The sequence below is a fragment of the Amblyomma maculatum genome, chromosome 1 (assembly GCF_055883805.1).
Source record: "Amblyomma maculatum isolate TAMU_Amacu chromosome 1, ASM5588380v1, whole genome shotgun sequence".
In the NCBI taxonomy this organism is placed as follows: Eukaryota; Metazoa; Arthropoda; class Arachnida; order Ixodida; family Ixodidae; genus Amblyomma; species Amblyomma maculatum.
The window spans coordinates 338,177,146-338,203,004 of NC_139344.1; the positions used below are offsets into that span (position 1 = coordinate 338,177,146).

The 25,859-nt window shown below is 44.7% G+C and overlaps 1 protein-coding gene across 2 annotated transcripts in view; it reads left to right on the forward strand.

The window, feature by feature from the left end:
• LOC146207539 (metabotropic glutamate receptor-like) overlaps positions 1–25,859 on the forward strand; it is a 260,240-nt gene that overhangs the window by 70,238 nt on the left and 164,143 nt on the right. For both annotated transcript variants that reach the window (XM_084588366.1, XM_084588364.1), the window contains exon 2: positions 22,969–23,075. The gene's annotated coding sequence lies outside the window, so the exon portion shown is untranslated. The remainder of the gene's footprint in view (positions 1–22,968; positions 23,076–25,859) is intronic.

A 25,859-nucleotide genomic window follows, 5' to 3' on the forward strand; every position in this document is an offset into this window, starting at 1 on the left:
GGGGTAATTTTGAGACAGCACTGTCAACATATGTTTCATATGGTATTGTTTTGTCGATTAGCAGCGATGGCTTCAAAGAGGTTCGTAAAGGATTTTAGAAAATTGATCGGGTATTTATGATTTTAGGACTCATGAAACCAATTTCTCCTTGCTCATTCTACGTCGCCAGAGTATCCATGTGGCCAAAATGCATGAGTATGTCTTAGTGCACATCTTCAAGCATTTTGCTGTTAAGGAACCCGCTTTTGTGTAACGCACCGTGCTGAATAACGCTGCAGATTTCAGCTCCTCTCTTTGGCCTAGAGCCCTTGCGTCGGCCACTTACGCCATTTTATTTCTTTCAGCTTAGCGCTTACATATGTGACCACCACATAAATGATGAACGTGAGGCTGCAGTATGCCGACTCAGCTCCGGATGCTTAATAGTTTTCTCGTTTCGTTCATTCTTCGCGACATGGCACTTTTCCGACACTGTCGCCGACAGCACTCCAGGCATAGTAAACACAAAGTACAAAAGAAAGAGGGCTCCCTATTTACATGGATAACATGTATGGCCCGTTTTTGCTCTAACACGTTCTTCCCTTGTTTAGCTCTGTTTATGTTTGTTACGTCGTATACATTTTGCGTTTCTGTTCATATCACAGAACACGACAATAAATACTGCAATCAGTAGAAGCGCCAGAGAAAACAATGTTATCGTACTCACTGGCACCATTATATTGCGCCTTCCCTTTATCATACACTCGAATGCTGTCGCATTATACGAAAGACAACCCGACACAGATACGAATACAAAGTTCTTCATGAAGCAAGTAGAGCGAATGTGCCTGCGTGGCCCAAGGGTAGCGTGTCTTACTTGCGATCATTGGGTCCTAGGTAAAATTCCCATCTCACTCTCCTATTTCAAAGGAGCTACTTAAGTTGAGAGGGACTGCCAACTCGGACATGCCATGTGGTCTCATTACGTCACAACCCGCCGACCAATCAGCGCCCATTCACGTCCCCTACCAACTACCACCTACCAGAGGCTTCAGCCTGACAAAGTTGCTTCTTGGTGACACAATTAAGTGCTACCGCAGTGAGACATATTGTAGCTGGGCTTACCTGCTTAGCACATGATTCAGCACAAATTGGCATGGCTTCAATTTAGCCGTGCAGTTGGACATTCCACCTTGGCACGGCCGTCAGGCTTTACAATCATAACTTCCTTACTTCCACGCCAACCGCTCTTTGGGTTCTTCCCCTGACTGGCACCTTCTGGTTGATAATCCAGCCTTCTTAGCCAATAGGCCTTCTCTCACCTCCCCACCTATCCTTCTTTTTTCTTACATCATTCTCTTTCTCTTTCTTTCTATCTCTTTCTATTCCCTCCCCTCGCCCTCATTCGTCTGGATGAGGCCATCTGCCACTGTTGGGAGGTTCCGCCCGTTATGCGCAATCGACACCTACTCGTCGTGGCAGTTAGCATTAATTAATCAGGGTTTTATGACTAAACCAATGCTACGACAGTTCTCGGTCTAAAAGTGAGGAATCAATCAAACAAAACGCGTTCTCCACAAGTTATCCAGCGTCCCATCTTGACGGCCGGGAATTACAGCACGTCCTGCCCCTCCGTCATGGAATCCGAGCCACTGGTGTGCAGTAAACGCCGCAGACCCCGTCCGGCCTCAGCAATTGCTGGTTTCCACGCAGCAGTACGGTGAGAAGAGGAGTAGCGTTCCAAGCTGCAGCCTGTGAGAAGCACATGCAGTTACGCCACCTTACTAAAACTGTGCAGCGTGGCGTTAGATGGAACTGCTCCCAGCCAATCAGGCACTGATGTCGCTATTGTTAGAAGGCCTGACTATTTGTTCGATTGGTCCGCGTCCGGTCGGTGACCAATCACGACATCCAAAGACCACACTGCGAAGCAGGTTTCCAATTGATAACAATTGTACCGGGTGGTCGGATTTACGGTTGCAACCCCAGCTAGGCTAGTAGTAGCTTTCAATGTACTGCACAGTTTTGGTGAGGCAAAGTATAGTTATAAGATCGTATTAATTTCCTTTTCCCGGAGTGTTTGCGTTCGCTCTTCTCATAGCTGTGTGTTATGTCCTCTCGCTCCGACCGAAGCGCTGGAGTTTCCGTCGCCGAAGAAGCAACGCAGATGATGGAAAGGGGGAAAGTATAAACGCAGCGGGAGGCTGAAGTGACGAGAAAAGATGGTCAAGCACGTTTATGGAGGGACGATAAAAACGAGCCGGCAACTTGTCCCCGCGTCATCGGGGCGGGGCGAGCTCGTACGTGTCAGCGGGTGAATGGGACGCCCTCCTGGTGAGCCGGAGGGAACGTTACGGCAATGAAGCTGCGCCAAAGGGCTTTCCTTTCTTGTTTTTCTTTTGGTAGTGGGTTTGGCTTAGCTCGGCGTCTCAGTGCGGTCAGGACACACCGTTCTGGCGTCACGCGCTTGACAAATGGAGGCGAGGGACAACTGAAAGAATTAATCGTAGTTTGTGCCTCTTTTTTGTGTGTCTGGTCTCAGTCTACGGATAAAGGCGGCGGAATTCGATTAGTCTAGTATTCATTTTTTCGGCATTGAACAAATAGAATTCTTGTCTTCGTAAATTAAAGAGACGGTTTACGCAAATCACGATGTACGATTAACTCGTGTGGTTCTTGGAGATTATTATACGTTCTGCAGGATTAACACGCGAACTTTTACCGCGATGCATAATTTCATGCATAACAAAGACAGGAACCCTGAATACGTTTCTAGGTGGAAACTTGGAATTAGTTACTGATGGAGCTTACCTCCAGAATTGCCGACTACAATTTCATTACTGATGACACTGAAGACATAGAAATTGAACACGAAAGCGTTTCGAATTTCACGTTTCTTATAAAAGAATACTGCGTTTAAAGTACTGTAATAGACAGCACAGCAACATTGACAGTATAGCGGTGAGTTTATTACACCAGTGTTGCTGCCTTTACTTATGCGTCTCTTCTTTTATGTTCCCCCACTGGTGATCCTTCAATCCAGTTTATGGTCAGTGTCCCAAGATCATTTAACTCATTTCACTTTACTTCACAGACGTAACTTATACATTGTCTAAATAAATAAAAGCAAGTAGACAGCGAAGCTCATTACGAGGGCACCAGTGTGCCGTGCCGGAATGGTTTGAACTTCTGCGTTTCTGCAAATCACTCAAATGGGGTTAGAAATTTACACTATTCGGTGCTTACTTCTTTCATCTGGGAAATATGCCTTCAGCATAAAGTGTTTCTTGTTCTCTTGCGCCCTCCTTTTTTTCATTACTTATGTTGCATCGCTCACCTGTGATTCCTGCGAGATGTAAATGCCCGAAAACATGCTTAGGTGATCTCTCGATTAAAATATGGCACAAAGTACGTTCCAGCTCTATTATTCTCTGTTGTGATGAGGACTTCGCTTTTAAATTTCCATTTTGAAACACTTTTTCAAAGCCCAACAGACTCTCACTCTGGGTCAAGCGAACATGCATTTCAATTCACTTGCATGGTCATTGAAAAGTACCAAGCCGATGTACATAAATATAAAAAAAAAGTACACGCGCAGCAGTTGAGGGATAAGAAAAAAAAAAGGTATCCTCCTTTGGGGAAGAAGATGGAAAGAGAAAAAAAGAAACAGTGAAGGCGAAAAGATGATGCACTGCAAACCGCAGGATGCCACGAGTCGTATTTTTCTTGTTGTCGAAGACGCCGCGAGCGATGTATGAAGGCCGAATTTAGCCCCTAATTCCTTTTTAACTGAATGCTGTTTGTTTCTTCACGCTTCCCACACGCTTTCCAACTCCCTTCGTCTTCATTGCAAACAGTGCACGACTGAGCAAAAGAGCACAAAATCAAGACTAGCAGTACTTCTGCACTGTGTGATGGTGGTTCTTTCATGGCTTGCAGAAAAGCGCAAGGGGGATTGAGAGGGCAACAAAAATGAGAAAGATAGGAAGAGGAGCGCCGCTCGCTGTGCTGAGGACACGGGGAGAGGTGTTGCTCGCAGCAGAAAGAAGTCCGCCAGAGTGGTCCCGCGGGACCGCAATTATCCCAGCTGTCTGGCCACCCTTGTTTCTCGCCGACCGGAGCGCAAATTAAGCCTTTCACCGTCGCCTTCACTCCCTCTTCCTTTCTCTTAACATTTTCTACCCTCTCTCCTCACCAGCCTCCATCGTCTTCTCCCCGAGTTTGGCCTTTTGCCCGCCCAGCTTTGCTTAGGTATGTGCTGGACTCCCCTTTACCTTGGGTGTGCTCCACAGTCTTCCTACTCCTCTCAACTCATTTCTTTTGCCTTTAGCATCCGCAGATTGGACAACCCTAACCAGCTATCCGCTCGCTTCTCTCTCTTTTAAGCTACATCTTTCCGCTGTTTTGCTCAGAGGGTGGAAAGTGACGTAACAAATGACTGACAAAACCTTCGCATGCACGAAAAATACACGTGTCTACAAAGCTTCTACCAGACCCATATTCATTAGCTTTGATTTCAAATTGCTGTTTATTAATCCCTGGCTGAAATCTCTAGTGGTATAGCCGTATTTTTTCCATTACTTTTTTACACTTTTTCTTTACGCTTTTTCAACTGAACGTACTGCGAGATATGAAGCTGGGTTCATCAACTACTACGATGACGGTGAAAAAATTAGTGTCATAATTTTTAGTTTTGTAGAACTGACAAGTCGTTTTCACATTGCTGAATCTCATAGACCATTATGCAACGTTCAATGCGACCGATAGATAACTATTCTGTTCGAACACTTGCAGTGGCAAGCAGGCGTGCGTAATAAGTTAAGGTTGCAGATTTCCGAGGGTGTATATAGGTGGCCTGCGACCCATATATTTAACTTCGACATCTATATAAGTGACCTCAGCGTTCTCCATCTTTAATAATGGGAATAATAATAAAGCTATGAGAGTAGGGTTCTGCTTCTCGGTGCATTGGTATTTGTTACTTATCGGTATCTCCTAAATATGGGGCTGCAATAACGGGGCTCACATTGCACTCGCTTGGACAAAAGCTTTCGGAACGAAATGTTTCAGTCTGTTCATCGCCCTGTGGGATTTGCACTAATAGGCTCCGGAATATATCTTCGAAAGGAAGGCAACAGACGGGGATTGAGGGATGGGATGAACGCGTGTAGAGCACGCAGTGTTTCCGTCTGTGGGTATAAACATACTTGATGCGTCGCCCTTTATTCGTCGCAGGTTGCATATTAAAGGTTCTACGATGTACTAACCTCATTACTAAATTCGTTGATGCAGTTTATAACATATTGAGAATATCAGAAGACCTGCACATTGCCGCTATTTGCGCTTGCTTGTGAAAACGGCTCTGATGCCTCTAGAGCAACCGCTTGTACCGGCATTTGGCAGATGCTGCGACTTATAAGTAAAGAAAGTACACTGATCTGCTTCCAGTTAGCCCCAAAACAAAGAGACCATTCCCCCGACGGAGGCAAAGCAAGTCATGGAAGTACATTTATGCTACCAGAAAGCTAGAGCTTTCATTCCCAGATGTCGACTGCTTGCGGGGGGAAAAAAAAAAAGTATGCTCTGCAGCTGTTCCTTCTGAGGACGACCTCGTTATTTTGTCTTTCATCTTAGACCACCCTGTTGCTCTTCCTTGCCACGGCAGCTCACCTCTAAGTTTAAAATTGTTTGCCCCGGAGGAGACCTGCAGCCCTCCGCGATTGCAGCGAAGTTCATTAGAAAAGGATTTAGCTCGCCGACATCAGCCGCTTGGTAATTGCACTCCGGGGAGCCGTTCAGAGTTCCCTGGCCTCCTCGTTCCGAAACGGTCCGCCATTGCAGCACCGTGGCACCATCGGAGAATTTTCTTTAAGACTACTAAGTGGATTGCGCTGAGGATTTCTCCAGCTGTCAACAGCTCCATTGCACAACTGTGCATCTGGGCTACGCGGGTTCAGTGACAGCGGTTAAAACAGTCAGAGAGAAAACAAACAGAATACAAAATCTGCTATCATTGCGTCGCAAAAACGTAGCGACTGCAGCCCCAACATGCCCGCTTTCTGTCGAACCTCAAAAAAGCAAAACGATCAAGGCAGAAAGCTGGGTTAGTTGGTGTGTCACCTTTTATTAAAAAGACTAGCGCATGCAACAATTGGACTCACAGAAAAAGACAGGACGAACGCTAAACATCAACTGAGATTTTACTATGACAGAAATTTACATAAATGCACTTCGATGGCGCATGCGAACGCCAGGTTATAACAATACAGGTAAAAACTAATCAAAATGTGACAGACTGTTCCTGAGGTACATTTCTTCTTTTCCGAACAAGCCAAGTGAAGGCGTGCTGACACAGTTATCATCTTCCCTGCTAATGTGACAGGCCTCGAATATCTCACGGCCTAATCTTGTGGTTACCCTACTAAACACGCATCAAACGCCGACATGCACCCACAACGCTTACAGTGCTTGGCCAAATGGCCGTACGCCGCCAATAAATACGCCAGCGTACGATACTCTCGTAGCCGTTCGTTTAGGCAATGTTCAGGCTGCCTCACGTAGCATCTACCGCAGGAGAGAAATATGCGGTAAACGATTCCAGCAGGGCAAGGTACAACCTTGCGTTCGTGGCTAACGGTTACCAAAACAAAGTAGTATTAAAGAAAAGATCCTTAAATAAAAAGCGATTTCTCAAAAATATATGTAAAGTGGAGGAGCTGTTGTGGTCGTTGCCGTTTGTGAAAATGGCTAACGCCGGCGGACGCGCAGGAACGATACGAAGATTCCATACTTCAAGCGTAAAAAAAATAAATAATAATAAATAAAAAAAGGGAGAAAGAAGCGTGGGTGGTGATCAGACTTTGCTTGCGACACAAGTAACGTGTAGAGGACAGCAGCTGGCGGTACCCTCAGCTGCCGTCATCAATCCGCAATCGCCTTCACCAAGACGACACACGGTACTTCACCAAGACGGCTCATCAGCACAGTTTCTAAACGCAAGCAGAAGTACTGGGAATCTTACTTCGGGTGTAAACAAACTCGTAAAGGCCTCACTAAACGAAATATCAGAACAAAGGCAGTGATCAAGTCCACCATGAGCACACGTATGAAGAACGTAGAGAGCTATAACTTCAGGGAACATGAGGGGGAAAAAGAAAATAAAAACAGAAGCTTGCAAGTTTATTGACATACTACAGAAAAGAAATTCTACTTCTACTAGTAGCGAACTATCCTGAAACAGCGTTTTTAAAGTTTTTTTGCTTTTATCTAAATTTGTGATGGGTTTCTCATTGTTGGTGCTGAAGTTAGTGACACTAGAGGCGAGCATACTGGTAACGCTGGCGGGCGCAGCGGAATGGGCAATGAAATGCAGGACTTCAAGACAGCGTAATAGAGTGAGCATCAAGGTTACAAATAGAAGCCGTTAAACAAACATCAGCTGATGAAAAAAAATATCTTCCTCGAGCTCTCCTCTGCGGAAAAAACATTCGGAAAAAACAATACGGCAGCATTTTTTTGTTCCAATCGAAGTAGACAGGCTGGAAAACGGCAGAATTTTATTTAACCTAGCTATGTTTTCTCAGGTATTATTTTATTCAGCGTTAAGAACGTAATCACTCGAGCTGCATTTTAACATTTTTGCTGTCTTCACAGTCACTTAAATCGACAAGGGGAGACCTTAAACAGAATGTGAAATATAAAAGATAGGAATTGTTTATTTACCCTAGGGTACATCTGCAATCAACCCTATATTATGCTAAGGAAGGACTAGCATGAATACGTTAGAGCATTCTACAAGCATCCTGGTATAAATGCGTCGTTTCTATGATGCTGAAAAATGAAATTAGAACAATATTCCTGACTTGTCTTTGTCCTTCTCACTTTCTTTTTCTTTTCTGTATTTGCTCTTTGTTCATCAATATTAGCAGCTATTTCTTCCCCGAGCTCACTACATGCTTCTTTGTGTTGTTTTTTTCAAAGTAAACAGATCACAAGTACATCCGCTGACCACATGGAAATCTTTGTACTGCTCCAACCGTTTTCAGCTTATTGACTGCATAACACCTTACATTTGAGGAAAAGACGACGTGCTATCTTTTTCCACTTGAGGAAGAAAAGTTTTATGGAGCTCTAGGTCTCTGCGTTTACCTCTTCCGGCCTCCTCGTCGTTTGCGGCTTCCAAAATCACTTTTATTTCAACGGTGTTCAACTGCTTGTAGAAATCGTCCGCGCTTTCCTTGTGAGTTTGTGGCAACGCTCGAGGTACCAGCGGGACCGTGCATTTCGTACGTCTGACTGGTGAAAGGGTTTTTAAAGTCGGGCACTATGGGCGCTTGCAGTACCGACTGCGTGAGTCGTAATACCGAACGTAAAACTGCCTACGACGGGCCGTAAAGGACGTAAAGCCTGCGCAATACGAAGATAAGTCGCGCAGGTGGCAGCAAATTTGGTTCCCAAAGGGTTGGGTTCTGTTGGTTTTTTTTTTTTTTTGTTTGTTTGTACAAAGAAAAAAAGGCTCTGAAGTAATGTTCGTGCGCAAATAGCGCCGTGAAGTGTAGGTTTAGCTTTCTAGCTGGCTTTTTGTGTTAATTTCTAGATGTGCAACATTTTTTATAAAAAAGCAGCGCCCCAGCACAAACCCAAGGGAGGAAGGGACAAAATACTGCGCGTTTGTATTTGTGCTGGGGTTTGTGCTGGTGCGCTACATTTTCCTAGAATGTCGTACCAACTCGCCCATCAGTCTGCTCTATTGGGCAACCTTTGTTATGCTTTTATAAAACAGCAAATATATACATTTTCAATCACAGTCATAGTCCAATTTCGTGGCCTGATCTATAATAATAAATGTCTGCTTGTTTGTCTCTACAGAGTTATTTAATTGTTACGGATCAACACTGCATTGTTCATAGTGTGCGCCTACAATGTTCTAAAACCGATACTAGAAGACTTCACGGGATTTCTTTTATCCTTAGAAAAGAACGATTTTTTTCTTCAAATTTTTGCATTTCCAGCTTTTTTAACCATGAATCAGATTTCAAGCTTTATATGTATACATTGTATCAAATCAGCATGTTTTATTCAATTTTTATCGCTTTGTTTTCGGCTCATTCGCTTTTACTTTACTAGTCTTAAACTTTAGCGATAGCTTCGTCGCACTCTTTGCTTTACGGCCACTGCCATCATTGAGGTGATGGGCTAGAAAGAGAGAAATCCAGTCCAGTGCAGAATATGCTGATTGATAGAACACAGCAAACACCTGCCCTCACTCAAAAAATACTGACTGCTCCCTTGCTGCGCCCGTAGCAAGCCTCATCTTTTATAATTTCGTTACAAGGTATCTCATTCTTCTAGTTATTGAACAGTGTTTTTTTTTCTTTTTTTTCGTCAAGGAAGAGATCACAGTCGCACACTTGCAACATTATAAAATTCAGCAATACATGCTCTCCGCCGTACTCTTTCCTTTTCCCTCTTTTTTGTGCTTAGGAACTCAACGTATCAACACCTTTTTCTCCACGCTCGCTCCCCCCGTACGTGACCTGCCCGGTTCTTTCCTTCCGCATCTCTCTTGACGTACTATCTGCATTCCTCTCAGTTCCTTTGTTTTTCCTCTAAGCAAAAATGACCCACGACCTTTAATTTTCATTGCGTTATCTTCGCCACTCTTGGTTTCTTATTTCGTTCAAGAAGAGTGCACCATTCAAATACCTTTCTTTTTTCTTCTTCTTCATTCTCTGCCTCTCGAGTCGCGCTTCCAGTTCTTCAGCAGGCCTCAACCAATCGCCTTCGCCGTGTCGCATGCTAGCGAAGCGGTCAACGTGAAAAAAATCTCGTCGTTCGTTTCCTTCGGCGCTGTTGAGTCACGTTTTGCAGCCGTTGCTAGACCGGTCCCTCTCCAGCGCGGCTGTTCCCGTTCCGCGACCTTTTTCTGCCTTTCCTGTCCTCCTCTGGATGCTCTCGCGACTGTGTCGAGATGCGGCCCCCGAGCACTTTGTTTACCTCATATTCTTTATCAGCACTCCCACAGCGAGCCTTGTTTGGAAGGTGAACTCTTTTGCTGCAGTTGCGGATAAACATGTCGCGGTAATGAAGGTAATCTGTACGTAGAGGCAGTGTTTGCTAGAAGATGCAAGAGAAGAGTCTTGGTGCATGTAGTTAACAGCGTTCACCTGATTAAGAATCAAGTTGTTGTTGTTGTTTTTTTGACTGCCTTAATTTGCGTAATGCACAGCGTTGCAAAATTAAAGACACATTTAATAGTTTCACGTGTGTTCAACTGAGATGAGCTCGAAAACTTAATAGGGAATGAAAAAACTTGAATTGTTGCTAGTAAAGGCTACAAAGTTCCATTGACTTTTTTTTTTTTTTTTTTTTTTGCAGTACAATGTTTCCGATGCTTCCAAAACTCGCCATTCGTAAGGGCTTTTAGTCTTTTATTTGAACGTTGGCATATTACTGGAGTTATATTGATAACATTATTGCTCATTGTTTTGATTACGGAAAGAATGGAAAATTGCCGTACAAAGTACGGTATTTGGTCTATGGTTTGCTTCAGTTTGCGAAGCGCATCTAATCAGGTTTTATAAAAAAGAGTACTTGGTGCTTAGGACATATATGGGTAGCAACGCATGTATTTCACCGTACTGACGAGCACTAAAACATCAACACTCTATCGGCAAAAGGAAAAAAAGCATAATGTTTGTATTGACCAGAAATTTGGGTTCGATTTTTTTCTAACGTACGCTCGAGAAATAAGGCAATTATTAATTCGCATCGCACTTATAGTCCAAAGACGTCAGATGCACGTTCCAGAAAGTTTTTGGTCTCTGTCAGTGTCTGGGGGGTATTATACACCGCCGGTCGCAAAAACAGTTGGCAACAGAAAGGCCGAAAAAAGGGTGGGATGCAACGGTCAGAACTATGCCCCTGTCCCCTAACGTACAACTTCCGCCACCAACCTGACACGCACCTAGGCAAACTGCAGCAATAGGGCTGGGAAACCAGAAATTGAAGACGCAAACAACCGTCGAGGGTGCGTGTGCGTTGACTTCGGGTGAACCACAGGTTCCCTAATGAAAACAGATGGCGCCAAAACATGATCAGTTTAAATGGCCGTGACCTGCTTTGCTAATGTATGGGTGTGTCTGAAAGGCTTGGGTTCCGGCGGGCCTCTCTTTAATAAAAGCCGGTTTATTTCGCGTTGTTGGCAGATGAGCACTAGGACCTCCGCTAACATTGGCTACAATGATTATTCAAGATGTACGTATGTCATTGCAACAAATAAAAGTTGAGCGTAGGGTATCGGCTTTATCTATTAAAAAATGTTCCGTTCTAAATGATTTAGACACCGCGTGTTGCGGCACATACATTGCCAGCGTAATACATTCTTACTCTGATCATGAGCTGGTTTTCTCTCCCCTGATGTGCCTTGCTTTTAGCTTTATTTGTTTGTTTGTTTTTCTCTAAACAAAAAATATTTTATTCAGTCTACTGTGCTACATTTACTTGAGAAGAGGTGTATTCCTCTTATCGGCTTCCTATTCAGACGCCAATCATCGTAGAAGCCGATAGCCGTGACCAGTGTTGTGAAGATTCACCTGCAACGACTTCTTTGAACATTATGCGCCGGTCACTAGGAATAATCACTAATGGAAAATTGTTTGGTAAATATTGGTTACCTCTGCTGGAAATGTCAAACTTGTAAAAATAAAAAATGTTTATTAACGCTCCGAAAACCGTTTCCTTCAAAACGTCTAGCTGCTTCACCTCATAAAGCCTGTTAGTGAGGTGGAGTATGCTTTCCGGAACGAAAAATGGTCGCAATACCGTATTGGTGTCAGTTGCTGGATGAAAAGCCCAAACTAAACACTGAAAACGGCATTCATTACATCAAATGAAGATACAAAAGGGTCTTTTGAATACTCAATATGGTGAGAACTTGTTGTTCGCTTCCCGAGCACATTATAATACACCTAGCCACGGTCCTGTCCTCTTCGCTCTGAGCTCCGGGATAGTTCAGGCGCCCAACATTAAGGTCGCTGTGGCGAGATATAACGTTTAGTCTGTGCTATAATAGAAGCCCTGGTCGAAATTTGTTCAAAATCCAAATGAGGGGTGCGTCGGCTATGTGTAAAAGGGCAACTCGCTCTTTTACAGCTCATTGGCCCTATTCTTTAACCGCTAAAGCAGAAAAAATGCGAATGTTTTAGTATATAAAATAAACAATGCTCTGGTTGAGATCATAGTTGCAAGGCATACGTAACAAGGCAGAGACTGAATAACTAAATTGAACTTTTTTATTTAAATTTTCTCTAGAAATTTTACTTTTTTTTTGTTCTTCTTTTCTTTCCTTTTTTTTTTTTTTCCAAAAGCGTAACGCTTATGAACGACTGCCTACAGGCTTAAAGAAAGCTGGTACACCTGAAAAATGGTAAGCCCGTCTATTATTGCATCGTACCAGTGCGTCTAAAAAAAGTCTCATCTGATTTGCCCCTTCCCTTTCTGCCACTATGAGTTAAAGCCACAGAATATGGACGGGATGCCCACAGGCAGAATCGATATGTTTCAGCTTTGCCCTGATGCGTGGGGAAAAAAAAGTTCGCTTCTATTCCTACGACTTGGCTCGAACTTGTTTGCGGTAGTCGTACCGCAGCCAACTAAAGCTGACTGCTTGTACGTGCCTTGTTAGCGACTAGCGGACGTTTATCGACTTAGCGGCGCTGGGTTTAGAGGAGGCTCCGTTTCATCAAGTCTGGTCCACAGCCACGACGTCGCTGCAAGAAATGAGAAAGCAGCCGCAAGGGAAACGAAGCGTGTTCTCTTGGGAGCCTATAACTTCTCTAGCTGCTCCACAGGAAATTCCTAAAGACACAAGCCCCACGAGCTTTTCTCCTTCATGCGTCCTAATGGTTTCTCGGTTTTTCACAGTGCCCAATACGAAGGTAATGAGCAGTCGTAATTTGACTTCGACCCAAAATAGTGGTCGTGACTTTTATAGGGGGCTTCTTCTAGGTTTTATTTGTTATTGTAGGGCTAGTTGTGTGTGTGTGTGTGTGTGTGTGTGTGTGTGTGTGTGTGTGTGTGTGTGTGTGTGTGTGTGTGTGTGTGTGTGTGTGTGTGTGTGCGTGCGTGCGTGCGTGCGTGCGTGCGTGCGTGCGTGCGTGCGTGCGTGCGTGCGTGTGTGTGTGTGTGTGTGTGTGTGTGTGTGTGTGTGTGTGTGTGTGTGTGTGTGTGTGTGTGTGTGTGTGTGTGTGTGTGTGTGTGTGTGTGTGTGTGTGTGTGTGTGTGTGTGTGTGTGTGTGTGTGTGTGTGTGTGTGTGTGTGTGTGTGTGTGTGTGTGTGTGTGTGTGTGTGTTCATATTTTGCCATAGTTTTGACCCTTTGACAGTTCCTTTCTGGTGGTATATTTCGCCGTGTGTAGAAAGGCGGAAGCTCATGCGCTCATTATTTTTTAACTAGATAAATAATTCTTTTATTTCTCGTTCGTCTTTTGGGAACCCCGCATTTCTACACAGTGCAACTAGAAATGTGCTGCCTATAATACAGGTAGCTGAATGGCATCTAACTAGTCTGATCTAGATGTCTATGAAGCAAGGAATTAGCGGGAAAACTATGTTGCCTTTATTTGTTGTCTCGGGGGTTTTCCTGGAACTAGAACAATAGCGGAATACGCAGACGGAGAAGGGAGTGCAGAATAGGTGGACTGGCGCATGCAAAATCAAAATTTTATTTCCTTTAACGACCAGCAATTATATCTTACTAAAATAAAAATTTTAGGTCGTCCAAAGCTTTGTCATTTACTCCCTTTCTACTCCAGAAACACCTCTTTGTCACCATATCCACAGTTGCTGCAAGCAAGTACCGTGTGAGGGCCCTTTATAATTTTCTTTTACGTTTATTATTCTTTTTTTTTCTGAGCGGAAGTACTAATATACTTTTCAAAAAATCTATTTAATATCGTCGTCAATAATAGGTGGCCGCAGATACGCAGTCATCAACGCAGAAATTAATCCATTTGAGCTGTAGCGTTATTAAAATGGGAATAATAATTAAACATAAATCGGACCCTGAACGAGAATGCCGATCATCATGACGAAATAGGTTGGAATGCAGAATTCGGTCGGAGTAGCGCATATATTTCTTGCTGCTGTGCGCTAGGGGAGAGAGAAAGAGCAAGGAAGGATGCAGATCACAGTGGTGGCATGCGCAAGTACGGACTGTATTAGCATTAATAAGCCCACGATACGTTGTGCTACTCGATGTTTAGCAACTTAATGGATAAATGAAGCAGTAAATGAACAAGATTAAGTGGCGTGACGTACATGAAGTATTTTCTCTAACATCCACAGAAACCTTACTGAAGTACTGAAAATGTCTCCACAAATTATTGAATACTCAGCGCCAGAAAAACGTCATTTGTGCTGAATTTGATTCTACTTAGTTTATCTGTTTCTTTTAGAAATATTTGTATGCAATGACTGAGGCTTATTGTCAGACCACTCGTCTCCAAATTCACACACACACAATATTACAAGTACCCAATTTCGGCGCACCAAGACACCACAGATGGCCTACAGCTAACTTGGCACTCAATAATTCACCAATCCCTACAAATTAATTGTAATAAAGACGTTCAACCATATTCTTAGCGGGGAACTGCGCCATTCTAGCGACTATGCTCACCACAGTAGTTGCTTTCCTCCCCATGCATTATCCCTAGACACAATGGGAAGCAGCCAAAATCGCTTTCTAGGTGGTAAGCGAATCGTCTTTTCTTTAACACCCTTTGCGTAATGAGCGAAATTGCATTTCCAGCTTGCTTGCGTAAGCCGCATCGCATCTAACGTAAACGCCGCGCGAGTCGGGAAAAAGGGGCGCTTAAACTGCGCGTGCAAAATACCAGGGCGGTGGGGAGTAAACGGGAGAACACTGGCGCCCGTAAAACAAGTTAACAAAGCACGCACCTGCCGCGTTGCAACGGAGGCCGCGAACGCTGGTAGGCAACGTGGCGACGCTTGATCGTGTGTAGCGAGCAAACTGGCCCTTTATGAGCGCTGACCTCGCGAAGGGCTGTTGCGTGCGCTCAGTGCCGTCTTCCCTCGCTACCCGACGGGAGAGGGCAAGGAGGGGGAAGTAGAGAAGGCCAAACGAGCACTACGACTTCCGCCTTTCTAGGCTCACTTTCTTCCTTTCCCCTATCTCTCAACCCTTTTCCTTGACTTTTCCCTGTCCTTTCCCCCCCAACCACGAACGGAAGGCAGCCGGCTGGTACGTGGCGTGCACGCATGGGCGTGCTTTCTCTGCCGGGCGGAGCCCCGTGAACGACAATTACGGGGCGGAATAACAACCGGTGTCGAAGGCGGAACGTCGAGAAGCCGATGGGAGAGTGTTTATCTTTTTTTCTTTGTTTCTTATTGTACCGTGAGTCTAGGTGTGCGTTTCGTTTCCTGTTGTGCCCGGTTGTCGCATTGTTGCAGATCCCGAGCAGCGTCGGTTTCTCATATGCGTAGTATTTGGTTACTTCTGGCCGCAATTTCTCTATCTTCTCCGGTCAGGGATATGTAAGCCCGAAAATGCCTATATAATTGCTAGACGAAGGTCAAGCTTTTCATTTATGCTGCGTCTGATTATGTCTTGCGAAAGTGTTACACGCAGTCGACGTCTACTGGACGGCGAAAGAGAGGCGTGGTGTAGCGAAGAAAACACGCGGACGCGAGCTGCAGGAAAGAGTAAAAGAATATGGTGGAGTCTACCTTTCCGCGATGAACACGCTGCCAAACTGTCGGATCCGTTGTAATTTAGACCAATCATACTACGTTTCGGAGGCTTCAACGACGACTACTGGCCCTTTAATATAGTCTTCTGTAATCGCCAATGAGTTAAGTCGTTTTTATAGGTCATGCGGTTCAGCAAGGGGGTTAGTCATTATGCAATCATGACACGAATTAACAATGAATATATACAGGCCGACCACAGCCCCAGACGTAGCCATGGCTACAATGCCAGCGTCACTGACGATTTTAGAAAACGAGAAGGAACTCAGGAAGGAGAACACGATAAGTTCCCTAACTAGTGGTGTAAAGGAATTAAAACACCTGAAAATACTTTTTGCGACGGGTGCAAATGAGCTGGGGCGTTCGACAACTAAGCTGCTCTATTCACGATGTAGTGGCTACAGTTTCGCTCGGAACATTAAAGTTTATTTTTATTATCTTTTTTTTTTAATAATAAGGATAGTTTTTGCTTGAATTTTTATTTCAGTTCATGACTGCAGCTTCAGCGTTGGCGTCACCGCGTTTTGAGATAATGTTCATGGGATTTAAAATGAAGCATAACTAAAAATAGACCCTTGCTTAAAAACTTGTAACGCTTCTCACAAGTGACCAATCCCTTCCGACATGTCTCTGGCTCAGTAATACCTCAAGGTAAAAAAAAAAATAAGGAGAAAAGTCTAAGTGTTGTAAATAAATGCTTCCCCTGCCCACGAGTGGGATATATCTGGGATTAGCTGTCCAAGGCACAAATAAATCCGCAGAAGGGAAATGTCACTGCCGCACCACCATTAACGAAGCGACCACGAAACCCCGAGCAGGAATGTGACAAAGATTTCCGTTCGTTCTCGCAATAGTTGACGAGGACGAGTCGTGTACGCACTTGAAGATTAATGCGTTCTCTCCGTGCAGATCCCGCGGACAGGCTTGCCCAGCCCAGGCTAGGGCAAGTACCACGCCTCCTTTGCCTTGCAGTCTTAGCAGTTGATCGTGTGATATATTATTTCCGTTTTATTTTCGTCTTCTTTCTAAGCTCCTGGGCGAGCGTCTGGAGTCGATGGTCTCAGTATCACTCTACGAGAGGCAAAAGTGAACGGAATCATAATGGTCTATTCGTATGAACTGCCAGGATACCCCACAAGTCCCATTAATGCGACAGACAGGTCCAATCCGGCGCCGATTGCTTCCTTTGCTTGCTTGGCTCGGTCCTTTCCGCGTCATCCAGCAGTCTTTCTTGTGCATTCACTTCTTCTTTCGCGATGTAATCTGGGTGGGCGTGGCTTGCGGCACCTTGTCTTAGAATATGGCACACTTTCAACATCGGTTCGGCTTTTGATTCTGAGATTCAAACTTGGCTTTTATATAAACCTATCTATAGCCTGGAAGTTATTCCTAATCCAGTCCTCTCATTTATAAAAGAACAAGTTATATGTCGACTTTATTTGGGGTCGGTTATCCCATAAAAAAGAATAATGAATTATGTTTTGGCTTGGTTTGGTTTATGGGGTTTAACGTCCCAAAGCGACTTGAGCTATGAGATAGGCAGTAGTGGAGGGCTCCGGACATTTTCGTCATTTGGAGTTTTTTAACGTCCCCTGACAACGCACAGCACATGGGGGCCTAACTTTTCGCTCCCATCGAAAATCGGCCGCCATGGCCGATATTCACAATTCTGTATCCTTGCGTACAACAGTCGAGCACCCTAACCTCTGAGTAAAGGAATTATGAATTCTCCAGATCAGACTACGTTCTCCTATCGTCTGCAAGCTCAAATCTAGACATTTAGACGCGTTTAACAATAGCGCTTTCATTAACGTGCAGAGCGACGCGCAAACGCTTCCCCGCAAGTTAAGGCAGCATACATCGATGTGTGGCATATAGGAGTTTAACCGGTCACGGAGCGCGTTAATATAATAAATATGTCAACCAGTATCTGTGGCCGCCTTTAAAGTAAATGGCTCCCTCTTTTTTTTTTTTTTTTTTTCTGCAACGCGTTTCAGTGTGTTCACCCACCACAATAAGTCACTCCCTGATACAAATGTATGTTATGATTCGCTCTCCCTTGATTTTGCAGCCGCCTTGTATTCAGATACGAAGCTGTTGTGCTGTTTTCCTTAATTTACCTTTAAGTGACATCGCGACCGAAAGTTTGCTGGACGCGAATGTGCGGAAAAATTTTTTTCGGAGCGATCAAATAATCCAGCAGTGTGAAAGGTGTCAAGGTGAATGCTCTATTCGTTGTCAACACCACCATGCGACAGTGTCAGGAGCAGAGTTACAATATATTTGTTTTCTCTCCCAAAACTCCCCTACTGTAAATGTTTGGAAATGCTAACATATACCAATGAAGGAAATTCACCGTAAATTATGAACAATTTTACAGTGCTGAGGAAAATTGCATCACAACACTAAAGCTGGTTGTTTGAGCTACCCAGTAAGCCTAAAGGTAGTGTACTTGCATATAAAAAAAGTTATCCGGTTTACTGAGCGTAACACTGCTACAAACGCAAATATATGATGTTTTGAGGCTCACCGCAATTTACTGAACGGCAGGCAACAAGGGTGTCGTAAAACGAACCTCGCACGCGCCTAACTTTATTACGTTCCAAGCATCGGTGAGATTTTATAAATTTCGAACAAATAACAATGTCCGTCTTCAGCAGCATTCGGTCTTGCGTACTCTAGGTAATATCTTGCGCAGCTTGTTTTCCACTCCACCTGACATGAACGCCGATTGAAGGAATGTATGGTGGCTAAATTAAATGTTTTATTAATTACTTTCAAATAACCATAAGTACGTATCCGATTTTGAATTCTCCTACTTCGGTCTCAACGACCACTACTGGTCGTTCCTGTTATTCAGTGTGCTAACATAGTTTCTTTCTGCATACCTGCAGAGTGAACTGCGCAACCGCGTACATTGCAGCGTAGTCTAGTCAGTCTGCTACGCCATGCGAAGCGAGATCGATCGCGCGACAAGGTTCGCTCGATACAGCGGCACCACGCTGACTGGAGTGTGCCGGTCGGGAATCTCTTTCGTTCGCGACCTCGTGCGATCCTCTCACCGTCATGGTGTTTTCTTACATTTATTTTTGTTTTCCCGCGTCTTTATATACTGCTCTTCTTTTGATTATGATGGCGTCAATGCTGCGGCCGATGCAGTCTGGCGTCCGGCCCGCTTGCACCATCCACTCAATGACCCCTCGACTCGGAATGCCCCATGCCACCCGCATCACGCCCGCATACGCCATCGAGAAGGCGCGAGGACTCGAACGGGCTGAGTAGGAGCAGATCAGATCAAAACAAAAGTAGTGGATCGATCTCGATGAGTTATGTAAGCGCCTCGCACGACACCAAACAAAAGGCGGCTGATTTTTTTTTTCTTTTGCATTTAACTCGTTTGACACTGTAAGGGACGGATCGAATATTTTTGTACCAGGCGACGACACAAAGCAGGCCCAATTTCAGCTTCCTAACACCGCTTGCTTTTCGTAATCTTTGCTGTAGTGTGGCATAGTGCACATTGCAAACAGAGCCTTTTCTCTTATCTTCGTGCTCCTGACAAGAGGAAAGGGCCTCCTGCACGAGAGCAGACTCTGTTCTCTACTAGCGGGGTCTGTGAGGGCTTCCCTGGTGCCTCGATGTTCTGCAGTGTGCTGCAACCCTTATAAGGCTAATAGATTTTGTTTGGTTTATGGGTTTTAACGCCTGAAACCGACTCGTACCGGGCGGCACGCCGTATATAGTCAAGGACTTTGGATAAATCACACCACTTGGGGTCCTTTAGTGTGCACTGTCGTAGCACAGTGGACGGGTACCTTGCGTTTCGCTTCTATCAAAACACGGCCACCGCGGCAGGATTCGAACCCGAATCTCCTGGATGTATGGTAGAACACTCTAACCACTAGGCCGCTGCGACGTTTTTGAACATGTTTATATTTCCAAAAGTACCACAGTGGACCTACACCAATACTCCACACCAGGTTCTTTGAAGCGGGTTCTGTGGGCTCATCACTTTTCAGAAAGACTGTATTTGTTCTGTACAGCGTGCTTGCTAATTATTCGACCTGGCTTTGTCTCTGCTACTCGTCTACACTTCTAGCTTTTTTCCACCATCCATTTTATTGCCTTTTTTTTTCTTATTCGAGCCACAAAGTATCTGCATTTTACCTTGGATATTCTGGTATCATTGTTTTTTGAAGTGAAACTAAAGAGAATGCCACCCTGAATAGAATTGTGACCACCGATATCTTGACAGGTTATCGGTGGTGACGGTAGGATGCAAAGTCACCTCTGCTTTCGAGTAGAAGCGCGCAGCACAAACCTTTCAAAAGTCGACCTGATTTCCTCATCTGCGAACTGATTCGGTTATGAAAACTATAGCTGTGTATCCATATTTCGCATATCGCCAATAATCCTTTCAACGATGCTGAAATGGCGCGAAATGATCTGCACGCCTACCTTGCATTGATTCCATTCATTATCATTTCGTTATTTACACCCGTCATTCCTAACTGGTCTGTTGTGCCAACAGCAATCTGCACACACTGGCGAATAGTATGATCAGTCTGCCTGTAATTGAAATGGGATGAAATAGTTCGATCTTGGCTCAGAGTGGAAACTGCTTATTTGAAGAAGGATACGAGCAGCTACATGTTCGCTGGCTTTTCCAGATTCTTAACAACTGGTGCATGAAGTAGGAAACCAGGCAGTCCTAACGAATGTCATTCTGTGACGGCGCATACACCTTGAACAAAATTCCGAGAGAACTATCGAATCTATACTCCAGAAATGCGAAAGTCGAAGCTTTGCTGCTGCACACGGTGCATCAAGTTTACTCTCGTTATCATTATGAACTAAATGTACCGTCATTATCATTGCGACTGTCATCGTTGTCATTATCACCATTTGTAGCGTCATTGTTATCTCTACTATCATTCTCACATTAGACAGGATAACTATGATGTGCGTTTCACGATCCCGGGCGTGGCGCAGTTGGTTAAAGCGCTCGGCTGAGGACCCAAGTTATGGAGGTTCTATTCCCTGTGCAGGCAGGTTTTTTACGTTTTTAATGATTGTCTTCAGGATGATTGACAAGTGACACATCAGCGCACAGCTCCGACGCACAGATCCCACCCTCAAACCTCGCGAACGGGATTTCATTCCATGAGCCATCCCATGGATTTCGCCTTAATATATTGTTAGGCTCTACCTCCAGCTACACCTTCTTTCGCCCCCGCCTCCCACTCTGTTAACTTGCGTTTCCCCCATTTTTAACGCTGTATTGCAAAGCTGGCTTGCTGCTCCATCTCAGTCATCGGCGTACAGGACGCTTTAGATGTGACACCCGCCAGCGTAAACGTGTACGTCATCACGTAGGAGGAAACAAGTCCTCAAGCAAAGCTTTCCTTGTGCGTGTGTATGTGCGCGTGTATGCAATTAACGTGCTTGACCAACCGTAGTGTTTATGCTCCGCATACCTCTTTTGCTTTTCGTGCCCGTATCTCTTCATTTTTCGTTTTTAATCACTAAAGCTTCTTAAATTCCACCTTGCGTCGACGCAACTAGAGGCTCGTTAAGCAGATTTTTTCTTGTTGTTGACTCAGAATGGCCTTTAAAAATTACTCCTGCGACACAGCACGCGAGCGCAGTCTACATTTTTTGGTCATTTGCTTTCGGCTCAGAGGAAGATAAGCTGAGGGAAGCAGTTTATAAGCGGCTCAGCACCCCGCCGTCGTAATCCAAGTGTCGACATTTCTTGCCGCTGCAATTAATCTTTCTTTTTCTTAGCTGCACCTAACTAGCGATCCACTTGTACTTAAGTTATCAATGTGACCGTATTAACGGCTCACAGCAAGCTTGAAAGCACTAATACGACATAGCTGTATACTCGGCCAGCTTATACACACCTTGCCCGCCAATTCGCTTTTTTTTTTTTTTTTTGCGAGTTAAGCACCCTTAGTCTGTCGGTGGGCAAATGCGATATATTTTTTCTTCTAATTTATGGATAAGCATTCCAGTAGGAACTTCGTAATCCTGATAGACCGTCTGCTGCGTAGCCACCTGGGATCCTTAGAAGAGTGAAAATATTTCTTTTCCGTCACGAACCCGCTTCAGCTTTCTTAATCTATACAGAATTAACATGATTGGAGCTTAAATCTTCGCCGTAGACGCGCTTATTTCTTGTTTTAATGAATGTGGTTAGAGGAGGGGCTTAGGGGTAGCGCAGGTTCATTTTTTTCTTTTTGGTGGCAATTTTGAAGTATTCGTGCCATTAATCTCCACCAAACTAAACTGAACTAATTTTGAAGTATTGGAGTTTTAGAATTTTCACTTATCATAAAAACCAGATGCTGACTCGTGTGTTTGTCGTTAGTCATTTTATGTGCAATCTGCAGAAGCAACAGGCGGCGTATCTGTTACTTTCTTTTCTTACATTAACTGTAATGTATGGTTTTACAACCGAACATAAATTGAAAAATATGGATCTGTTTTTGCGGCACGTGCGTTATTGTACGTAAAAGAAAAAGAATGTTTGTCACGCGTTATTCAGAATAGTTTGATATAGAAGGGAGTCATGCATTCTTGTGTACAGCAAGCGTCGAGACACATTGAACTCTCGTAAGAGGCTCGAATGTGAGGCGCTCACTAAACGTTTTAGGGAAACATCTTGAATTGGTTCAAAATAGAGTTGAGTTAAAACCAGTTGCTCCATCTAATATGAGCCAAAGAGATAAACATCTACCGCGCGTTAAAGTAACGAAACTCAAACCACTATCGTTCGGAGTCGTACAGACCCAACTATTTCCCTAGAATGCTCTTTTTTTTATTAATTTATTATTCCTCAGTAAGCCGCACGCATTAGTATACTTCCTTTCGTCCGCCCGCCAATTACCTTTCTTTCTTTTTTTTTGCAAATTTTACGCCAGAGCTTAAGCGGACTGGTCAAAATATCTGCTTTTTTTATTGAATAGATATCTAGTCGTATCTCAAATAAAGTAGTTCGTAGGGGTTTTAATCAGTGATAATTTTCAGTTAAATAATGAAGAAAATAACGCTTTATGCACCGAAGAAACCCTATAGTCTAAGTCATTCTAATCTTAATAAAGCGTGATAACTAGTCGAATGCAAGATTGTTTCGACGTTGGCTATGACTGGGAAACGAAATGTTGAGCACGCCTGAGTTAACCAATACAAGTCACCGTGTCTTCGTTTCTTCCAGGTCGAGTGAAGACCCGGGCTTCGTTCCGGTTGCGACTCGGCGCAGTTCAGGCTCGGACGCCTCGTGGTACGGCGTTCGTCTCGATGCGGCACTGGAACCAGCGTAAGGTGAGCTTTGCCCGCCCTTGTTTTGTTAACCGCCAGCCTGATGTGCTTCCATGCAAACACCTGTGTTGAGAGGTGTGACAACCGGTCGGTAGATGCCGTTTGCTTGCGCAATATTCGCGCACAGCTGCGCCATGGACTTCCTAGTTGTATCTTAAATAAAAGTAATATGCCTGTCAGGCCAATTGTATGACCGCGTGACCGAAACAGCCGGGAAAAAAAAAACAACAACTTGAAAGACTGGTTTCATGGTTAATGAAAGAAAAAAAAAGGTTTATGAGGCCTTAAAACCTCAGTATTTTTGTGATATGTCTAATTTCTACTTTTAACTGTCCAACTCTGTATGCATACGGCGAAAGACCTCTGCGCCTAATGTGTTACTGTCATCCAAGCATGCTGCCTGGTTGCTAAATGCAAAAAACAATTTTTGTTGGAGGAACTTCTGTCTCTAGAGGAACCGAAAGGCGACAAAAATGCTCTTTTTTTTTTTTTTTACATATCCTACTCCTGCAATTTTTATACGAAAATATTTACACGAACACAATGCGATGTCATTTTGTGCATAATTTCACAACTGGTTGTGGAACTGACGTGACTGTGGACGTAAACCATACGTAATTATCCCGGCCGTGGTGGTGCAGTTGTTAGGGCACTTTACCGCTATGCCCAGGGATACAGAATCGAATCCCGGCCGCGGCAGCCACTTTTCAATGGAGGTGAAAAGCAAGGCGCCCGTGTGCTGTGCGATGTCAGTGCACGTTAAAGAATCCCAGGTGGTCAAATTTTCCGGAGCCCTTCACTACGGCGTCTCTCGTAGCCTCAGTCGCTTTGAGGCGTTGAAGCTAATCCAAATCATACGTAAGTATACCTAAACGCAGAGCAACTGCGGAGCACGATACACCACCATCATACGAAGCGGTCACTCTTTCACCAGCCACCTTAGGAAGCCAGTTCTCGTGCCTCGCAGTCCGAAACGGTGAAAAAGTACGGCAAAACAAAATCGTTCCGCACGTCACCTTAAAGAATTAATCACGGCATGGCCGCATTGCTATGGAAGAAATGCAGAAGGAATGCGGTGTAGGAGCATTGCCACGCTGCCGAAAAATGAGAGCGGGTGATGCTGGCGCAGACGTAATAGCGGCTGCGACCAACGCAGCTTGCTCACACGTGGGTTACGGAGGCGATTGCATCATTACCCGGTGATCACGGTCGGCGCCCGTCCTCTGATGCAGTAGCGCTTCCTGACAGACCTACGCGAGTCGACGCTGACGACGGTCGCACCGCACTCATCGCAGCCACCGTCCGGACGGCTCCGTGACACGTCGCCACAAATCGTCCAGCAGCGGTCGCGTTCGTAATGTGCAGCGCGGGTCGTCGCAGGCCCGTCATTTGATGAGGATGGTAATGATGCCGACGCTCCGCAGCTTGTGTACGCCGCTAAGCCGATGCCACTCGCGGCGTGGCGCAGATGCACGGAAAGAGGTTGTCCGGAAGATGAACTAGGATACCGCGGTGTCGTGCAGATGTCCGCATGTGTCACTGTTTATAAACCGGAGCACAATGTAACAGTTTTATAGCCTGCTTCCAGCTGATAATTGTGCGGTACTCGATGGAACGCTCGCGGAAGACAAATTTCAGAAACTGTCCCTGGATCTGCAGGTCTGACGTAGAGAGAGCAAAATACTTATAACACTGATTTTGTTCGATCAATGACCGTGCGGTTGCCGCTGAAGTTTTCTGCTGCATTGAAAAGACGCTGAGGAGATGCGACACCATCCACTTCCGGTTCTCAGCAAGTATTGAGGAGTAAACCTTTCTAGGCTCATAGAACAAAATCCCATGCGAGAGAGTTGTGCGCGGGATCTGTATGCGAGATCTGTCATATTCCGCAAGATTTCGCGCGATGTGTTCTAGTCTATAGCGTTCCTGCTATCTGAAATCCCACACTTGAACGCGCGCCAGAACTTACGTGCCTTTCCCTTCCTCTGAACGAATTATTATTATTACCGCGCGCCAAGGAACGCCACGCGACAGGAGCGATGGTGTACCGTCCAAATTCACACTGCAGCGAACGCCTATAAGAGGCAAACGATGAGAGAAAATGATAGGACAGGAAGGGTAGCCTTAACCATCCTCGTCTTAAGAGACATCTAAGAGACCTCCTAATTTGAAATTTTTTTGTATGTCTCTTTCGTGCGATGTCGACGGTTGTTCAATAGAAAAAAAAAAACACACTTTTGGTGAGGAAACTGAGGAAGAATTTTCCTATCTTCAGACCCAATCTCGCGACGTCACACAAAAAAGGACTCGTTACTCCAATGTTGAAGTGAATGGCAAACTAAACTGGCCTCTGAGATTCATGCCAAAAAATAGGAGTCGACGCATGTGTTTTACTGCGAAATTGGCCGGCGGTGATGTCCCCTGCTTTCGTTTCTCGCTCTTTTGTAACTTACAAAAGCTTTGTTTTCGGCGAGAGTGGTTTCTGTGTGATCAAAACACATATGATACAATGGCTTCGTGGCCGCACTGCACAGCTTGCCTGGACAGCAATTAAGGTTAGTTAACCGAGATAAAAATGAAAGTGCTAATAGGAATAACAGCGGAAGATAACGTCTCTCCGTTACATACACCGTTACATACACGTTACATACACTGTGTATATGAGCGAACAAAGAAGAGGTGACGTGGGGCTCTTTACGACATGTATGGTGCCCCACATTATTCTTGGCTTGCTCTCCTATTTCTTTCGCAAACAGTGTATGCATGACCGCGAGTCACATTCACTGC